The following is an 8,737-nucleotide window of genomic DNA, read 5'->3' on the forward strand; positions in this document are numbered from 1 at the left end:
CCATAACGCCAATGTTGTGGCTACAGGTGCCACTATTACCACTGTCAACACAGCTATACATGGGGTCCCTAGCCTCCTCCTGAACCTCTTTCTCAGTGCAGCCCAAATGATGACTGCTCGAAGACAAGTCATTAGCAGGAAGACTCTCTTGACTGTCTGCTATAGGGCGTGGTGGGGTTTATTTGTTACTTCTTAGGAAAAATGAAGGAAGGGGTAATGCTGTGCTTTTCCCAAACCAGCAGGAACAACAGAATTTCCATGGGAAATTTTAAATAGTTTTGTGCTAGCCTGCCTCTACTGTTTCATAGAATAGAGTGCTTTGGAATTTACTGTAACTGGGTCCTTCTACAGATTAAGTAACAAAAATCTAATTTAAATTATTTTACAATCTTTTACAGTCAAGTGGCACCCTGAAGAAGAAACTTGAGATTCCAATAATGAAGTAGCCTTACTTTCTCTTCATTTTTCTTAATTTTTATTATGTATATACTGAGACTTCACATATATTTGAACACTGTAAATATGGCTGTTTATCCAAGAGGGTTCCAGTACCAATATATATTTTTTTTATTTTGAACTTAAAATATTTAAATTGAATGTGTTCATAAAAATAGCTTTTCTGTTAAGAGATATTTTGTTTATTATGCTTTTGGTATAATTATGAAAATGTATGATCACTGAAAGTGATATTGATTAACTATATTTAAAGAGCATTATCATCGCTTAAAATTGATCTATCATTTAAGAGATTGTCTTTCAGTTATCCAGCTTTTAGTAAGTAATGGCCTATCCTCAGGGTCGGACATCACTAGCTTATTGGCGGGTGTCCAACACCTCGTACTCCCGCTGATCAGATGTTTGGATGTCGCTCTATCGCTGGAAGCCGATGCTGGAACTACAAAGCATAGTCAACTATGTAGTGGAGAAAGTTTATTACTATTAGGCTCCATTCACACGTCCGCAAAATGGGTCCGCATCCTTTCCGCAATTTTGCGGAAAGGGTGCGGACCAATTCATTCTCTATGGGGACGGAATGTGCTGTCCGCATCCACATTTGCGGATCCGCACTTCCGCATCCGTGCTTCCGTTTCCGCAAAATTGCGGACAAGAATAGGACATGTTCTATTACACTGTGTACAGAATTATTAGGCAAATGAGTATTTTGACCACATCATCCTCTTTATGCATGTTGTCATACTCCAAGCTGTATAGGCTCGAAAGCCTACTACCAATTAAGCATATTAGGTGATGTGCATCTCTGTAATGAGAAGGGGTGTGGTCTAATGACATCAACACCCTATATTAGGTGTGCATAATTATTAGGCAACTTCCTTTCCTTTGGCAAAATGGGTCAAAAGAAGGACTCGACAGGCTCAGAAAAGTCAAAAATAGTGAGATATCTTGCAGAGGGATGCAGCACTCTTAAAATTGCAAAGCTTCTGAAGCGTGATCATCGAACAATCAAGCGTTTCATTCAAAATAGTCAACAGGGTCGCAAGAAGCGTGTGGAAAAACCAAGGCGCAAAATAACTGCCCATGAACTGAGAAAAGTCAAGCGTGCAGCTGCCAAGATGCCACTTGCCACCAGTTTGGCCATATTTCAGAGCTGCAACATCACTGGAGTGCCCAAAAGCACAAGGTGTGCAATACTCAGAGACATGGCCAAGGTAAAAAAGGCTGAAAGACGACCACCACTGAACAAGACACACAAGCTGAAACGTCAAGACTGGGCCAAGAAATATCTCAAGACTGATTTTTCTAAGGTTTTATGGACTGATGAAATGAGAGTGAGTCTTGATGGGCCAGATGAATGGGCCCGTGGCTGGATTGGTAAAGGGCAGAGAGCTCCAGTCCGACTCAGACGCCAGCAAGGTGGAGGTGGAGTACTGGTTTGGGCTGGTATCATCAAAGATGAGCTTGTGGGGCCTTTTCGGGTTGAGGATAGAGTCAAGCTCAACTCCCAGTCCTACTGCCAGTTTCTGGAAGACACCTTCTTCAAGCAGTGGTACAGGAAGAAGTCTGCATCCTTCAAGAAAAACATGATTTTCATGCAGGACAATGCTCCATCACACGCGTCCAAGTACTCCACAGCGTGGCTGGCAAGAAAGGGTATAAAAGAAGAAAATCTAATGACATGGCCTCCTTGTTCACCTGATCTGAACCCCATTGAGAACCTGTGGTCCATCATTAAATGTGAGATTTACAAGGAGGAAAAACAGTACACCTCTCTGAACAGTGTCTGGGAGGCTGTGGTTGCTGCTGCACGCAATGTTGATGGTGAACAGATCAAAACACTGACAGAATCCATGGATGGCAGGCTTTTGAGTGTCCTTGCAAAGAAAGGTGGCTATATTGGTCACTGATTTGTTTTTGTTTTGTTTTTGAATGTCAGAAATGTATATTTGTGAATGTTGAGATGTTATATTGGTTTCACTGGTAAAAATAAATAATTGAAATGGGTATATATTTGTTTTTTGTTAAGTTGCCTAATAATTATGCACAGTAATAGTCACCTGCACACACAGATATCCCCCTAAAATAGCTAAAACTAAAAACAAACTAAAAACTACTTCCAAAAATATTCAGCTTTGATATTAATGAGTTTTTTGGGTTCATTGAGAACATGGTTGTTGTTCAATAATAAAATTAATCCTCAAAAATACAACTTGCCTAATAATTCTGCACTCCCTGTATGTCGGCAATGTGCGGTCCGCAAAATGCGGAACGCACATTGCCGCTTTCCGTGTTTTGCGGATCCGTGACTCCGTGTATCCGCAAAACACATTGCGGACGTGTGAATGGAGCCTTATGGGAACAGAACTGCAGTGACGATCTCTGTCCACAACAAAGTTGATGGTACTGTGTAGTTTTGGCTCTGTACATACAGGGAGTGCAGAATTATTAGGCAAGTTGTATTTTTGAGGATTAATTTTATTATTGAACAACAACCATGTTCTCAATGAACCCAAAAAACTCATTAATATCAAAGCTGAATATTTTTGGAAGTAGTTTTTAGTTTGTTTTTAGTTTTGTGATGGACGCGTGTGATGGAGCATTGTCCTGCATGAAAATCATGTTTTTCTTGAAGGATGCAGACTTCTTCCTGTACCACTGCTTGAAGAAGGTGTCTTCCAGAAACTGGCAGTAGGACTGGGAGTTGAGCTTGACTCCATCCTCAACCCGAAAAGGCCCCACAAGCTCATCTTTGATGATACCAGCCCAAACCAGTACTCCACCTCCACCTTGCTGGCATCTGAGTCGGACTGGAGCTCTCTGCCCTTTACCAATCCAGCCACGGGCCCATTCATCTGGCCCATCAAGACTCACTCTCATTTCATCAGTCCATAAAACCTTAGAAAAATCAGTCTTGACGTTTCAGCTTGTGTGTCTTGTTCAGTGGGTGGTGGTCGTCTTTCAGCCTTTCTTACCTTGGCCATGTCTCTGAGTATTGCACACCTTGTGCTTTTGGGCACTCCAGTGATGTTGCAGCTCTGAAATATGGCCAAACTGGTGGCAAGTGGCATCTTGGCAGCTGCACGCTTGACTTTTCTCAGTTCATGGGCAGTTATTTTGCGCCTTGGTTTTTCCACACGCTTCTTGCGACCCTGTTGACTATTTTGAATGAAACGCTTGATTGTTCGATGATCACGCTTCAGAAGCTTTGCAATTTTAAGAGTGCTGCATCCCTCTGCAAGATATCTCACTATTTTTGACTTTCCTGAGCCTGTCGAGTCCTTCTTTTGACCCATTTTGCCAAAGGAAAGGAAGTTGCCTAATAATTATGCACACCTAATATAGGGTGTTGATGTCATTAGACCCCACCCCTTCTCATTACAGAGATGCACATCACCTAATATGCTTAATTGGTAGTAGGCTTTCGAGCCTATACAGCTTGGAGTAAGACAACATGCATAAAGAGGATGATGTGGTCAAAATACTCATTTGCCTAATAATTCTGCACGCAGTGTATATGGTGAGTCTCGGGAGGAGGCTAAAAGAAAAAGGAAGTAAAACACAACAATAGGTCACCTTACTGGATAAAGACAGAAGATCATCAATAATCAACATAACTTGTAAAATTATAGAAGAAATATATATAAAACTTTGATCTCAGGCTACAGCTGCGGAATCATTACAAAGTCTTCAAAAAGACCATTATACGCCTCTTCAGAATTAAAGAGAAGCTCACATCCAACTGGCCACCTTGACCCAGAGCCTTAAACCAATTCAACTAAATATTTATTTAGCATTTTAGACCAATAGAATAAAATTAAAATGGCCATCAAAAATCCAAAAAGTATTATGATACAATCATGTAGAAATTTTAAACCCAGCGCCATTCTTGTGACTAGGAGACAAATTTTTTCACCTTTTGCTACGGAAAAAAGAAAAAAGTAAACCCATGTGATTGAAATATATCACCACTGAAGACTAAGAAGAAAGCCAACAATTAAAATGATTAGCACGTTATTTAAGAACATTTTGCATAACTGTCATCTAAAAAATACAGTAATGTGGTTTGGAAAAAAACTAATAGAAGATGAAAGACTCCTGGGCACCAACAGAACCACATATGCTTTACTGAGCTGGCCAAGCACCTACTAGGAAGGGGGATGAGGAGCTTCTTGTGGACTGCATGCTGTGCCTGTGAGCCCCGTCATGTAAGGAGATATTGTACTTGGTCGGATTTGAACCTAGGACCCCAGCACTGCAGTGCACCAATGCTATCCTTTAAGCCACATTCTACTCTATCATATATTTCGCTACAGATGAAAATAATACAGTTGTCCTCCCAAGTAGAGGTTGTAAGTTTAGCTGTCACAAAAAACACTTAAAAGTATTAGTAACAAGGCGTAAAAAAAAATATGGTTTTGTTTTCTTCATATTTCACCCACTAACGAAATGATCAATGGTCTAAGAATTATCAATGGTATAAAAATACCACCATGAAACATACCGGCAAGGTTGAACGAATTGGAAAACATCTCCATTGTAGTCACCTGGCGGTCCCATATAGAGGTCATTCTAAAAGGCTCCAGGCTCTTATTTTGACCATTACAGATATGTTTCGTTCTGCTTTGTGATTGGTAGAGGTCTATGATTTATTGGTATATAAGGCATATACATTGAGCACTAATCTAGACCAGGAAACAATCTTCCAATACTGTAGCTGTATCTTAATAACATGGGTGAGAAGATGTATCTTCTTCTACTGCTTTTAGTGGTGGAGCCTGTAATGAGTGCTCCTCTAGCTCCAGCATTACAGGTAAGGTCATTTCCTATGTCTCTAGTAGAATAGTATCTTGTCAAATGTCCTTCTAGTTTACGCACGTGTTCGAAGGGCAGAAGAAAACCAATTTTCAGAAGTTTCTGCAACATCTCTGCAAAAATCCTGCTATATAGAACTATATCCTAAGTCATCTGTGATATTACCAATCCACAGTCTGGAAATTGTTTGACAGGTTTCAGTTATGGAACATTAAGACAATTTCTTATTTTGTTTGATATAATTAGCACATGCAGGCTTTTATATCTGATGTTTCGGTGAAGTAGTTTTTTTTTTTTCATGCTAAAAATTTCATTCCATTAGAATCCATCTCAGAAATTTTACAGCCCTTACTTCTCAGTAAGCATTTTTGGTATAGATCTGTTATATTGCACATATATCCATATTAATGTGTTACTAATAATCACATATGTTTGTTTTCCAGCTTTCCGTACCTGGATTAAAGGAATATGGTAAGAGCACCTTCGTGTTATTTGGGCTGTTCTGTAGTGCCTGTGCTTCTATTTTTCAAGTGTGTCTTTAGTTTCTGGTATGAGTTTTCTGGTATCATACCTACTATTCTAAAATTCACTAAAATATAACAGCAATAACCAGACCTTTTCATTTGCAAAAATCATATCCTCATAAGTGCTTTTTATTTTTTTATTTTTAAGCAGATAAGGTTTTCTGTGCATTGTGGGTGGAGTTTATCAGTTCAATACACCATTGGGTGATCAGTAATAACGTTTCTCCCCCTCATCTCATTGACAGGCTCTAAAATTTCAGAGCAGGTAGTAATGACACAGTTAAAGTCAAGGGCACTGAAAGGAACACCCCCACCTATAGGGCACCAAAAAAAAATGTATTTGCATAAAAAAAACTTTTTTCAGGATTAGAATAATATAGTTACCTTTTGGAGTACCTACAGAGACTAACTACCCTTAGACCATACAGGGGAATTTCTTATTGTGCCAATGCCCAGGGTGGCACCCGAGCCCTCCTAATGGCTGCTATCTAGGTATATAATGATCTGATGCTCTCAGTAATAATTAGTTCTAGGAGCATAAGGTAAGGTAATTGCGCATCAGGTACTTATGCACACAGCCAAAGGTGGCTTCCTGAATTAAATTAAATCACTGTCCTCAGTATGGTGATAGGGCAGTATATTATTTTGCTCTCTGTTTTTAGATTTTGCTGGGGCAGTATTTTGTGCTGCACTATGATATTGCTATCCCTGCTTACATCTTTTTTTCCTGCCTATTTGTGGCTTGTGTTGCCCACATTGTGTCAATTTGGACTCACCTATAGTCACTTTTAGACTTTTTTCCGGGGCCACTTTAAGTTCCCAGTTCACCCCTGAGTACCTACATGGTAATATACTGTAAGGGGTAGCTCTCTTTCACTGGGGTCGCAACCACACACTTCTTCACAGACACCACGATTTAGGGGCCAAACTGTGCTTTTTTGTGGCACATGGCATAACGACAAACATACAAAGCCAAAATAAATCACCTTGCCCGTCTGGGCTCTACCTAAACACATAGGTTTCCCTGACTCACCTCTAAGTACTGTTTAAGATCAGGGTCTCAGGCTCCAAGCCTTAGCAGTTTCCGCTCATCAAGCGTCAGTCCACACAGGGGAGAGATCAGGCTTCGCATAGCCTTGTGGCCCCTCAGCCCTCCTGACTGAGACCACATACAGAGCCTCTGATTCAGGTTCAGAGACACTCCCCCTCGACTGACACACTGAGGGTGGATTTATGCTAGCCTGATTAGGGTAGGCTTCACCTGTGATCACCTTCCTGCTAGGGAAGAACCTGCCCCGGACTGGGGGGTGGATAGAGAGGTCACACTGCCAAAACCTACCATCCCAATCCAAGTAAAATACAGCCCGGAATAAATCAAGAAAATAGCTCCAGCAACTAAATTTACTGAAGCCAGCGTCATTCTGGATTTCACCCACCTCAGCTAGTTGAGGAACCTTGGAGAGATATACCCCCTTCCGGGACTTTCCCATGCATTTTACAGTTCACATCGCCACAATACCTATGTTTATATTTGGAGGGCACAGACTCTCTTTAAAGGAAATTGGTCACATTGAACATAGTGTTTGGGATGTAGGCAAGATGTTATAGAGCAGGAGGAGCTGAGCAGATTTATGTATAGTTTTCCGGGGAAATATCCAGTAAAAGTTGTAAATTTATTCATTTAAAATATCTGCACATTCGGAGCTCAATTGCCATGTTGGTAGTGCTTTCAGTGATGGACAGCTATCTCTATCAACATACTGACAGACAGAGGGTCATCATTGACTGAGAAGACCTCCCACATGATTCCAGAGATTAAATTAAATAAAAGTTTTGCTGTTTCTTTCCCTGGAAAATGATATATAAATCTGCTTATCTCTTCCTGCTCTATAACATCTTGCCTGCAGATTGCTCTGCATTTTTCAGTAACAGGTTTCATTGAAATAAAGTATAACAGTTGGAAATTTGCAGAGTGTGATAAAACAGTACATTTGTTTTTGCACTCTAACACATGAATCCATGTGCAAATCAGCTATTAAGTGCACTCTTGCTCTGCCGATATTTATTTATTTTATGCACTTATATAGCGCTATTATATTCCGCAGCGCTTTACTGACATTAGCATCCAACTGTCTCCAATGGGGTTCACAATCTAAAGTCCTTATCAGTATGTTTTTGGTGTGGGAGAAAATCCCATGCAAACACGGGGAGAACATACAAACTCCATGCAGATGTTGTCCTTGGTCTTATTCGAACCTAGGACCCCAGCGCTGCAAGGCACCAGTGCTAATCACTAAGCCACCGTTATGATATTGTCCTAAACCCTTTTCTTTTCCTGTTTAATGGACAGAGCCAGATATTGGAATCTAAGTTCAGTACAATTTTAGGATGAGCGCATTGATTCTACTAGTTTTGAATTTGTTCTGAATTTCCCAAAAAGTTTGAATTAAAATAAAGCCAAATTTTTTGCAATTCCTTTGAGATGAACTGGGGTGAGAGAGTGAGACAGGAGGTTTGGGTAGAATCTATTTGTGTCCGGCCCAAATTTTTTGAAAAATTCAGTTAACCTGAAACAAAACGAATCTCCAAATGTTCACTCAACCCTAGTACAATTCTTTATTCCCACATTACAAAAAAAATCCTAATCTTCTGGCCACAAGTTATTTTACTCATCAATATACTTCTCTTTTATGTCAACAGAAAATACGCTAAAGGTTTAATTGTTTGTTCTAAGTGTGTAAAGTGTCTTATTCTATATTACAATTAATATCAATGGGATGACATGTATAAATGCCATAACAATCTGGGATTCATGTTTCCATTATTTTTCCATTTTTAGTTAACTATTAAGGTCACAGATACATAATAATTTTTTTCCCGTCTGTGACTTTATTAGTTAATTAACAAATGGGGCAAATAATAGAAAAATAAATCCCATTAATATA

The sequence above is a fragment of the Bufo bufo genome, chromosome 11 (assembly GCF_905171765.1).
Source record: "Bufo bufo chromosome 11, aBufBuf1.1, whole genome shotgun sequence".
Lineage (NCBI taxonomy): Eukaryota > Metazoa > Chordata > Amphibia > Anura > Bufonidae > Bufo > Bufo bufo.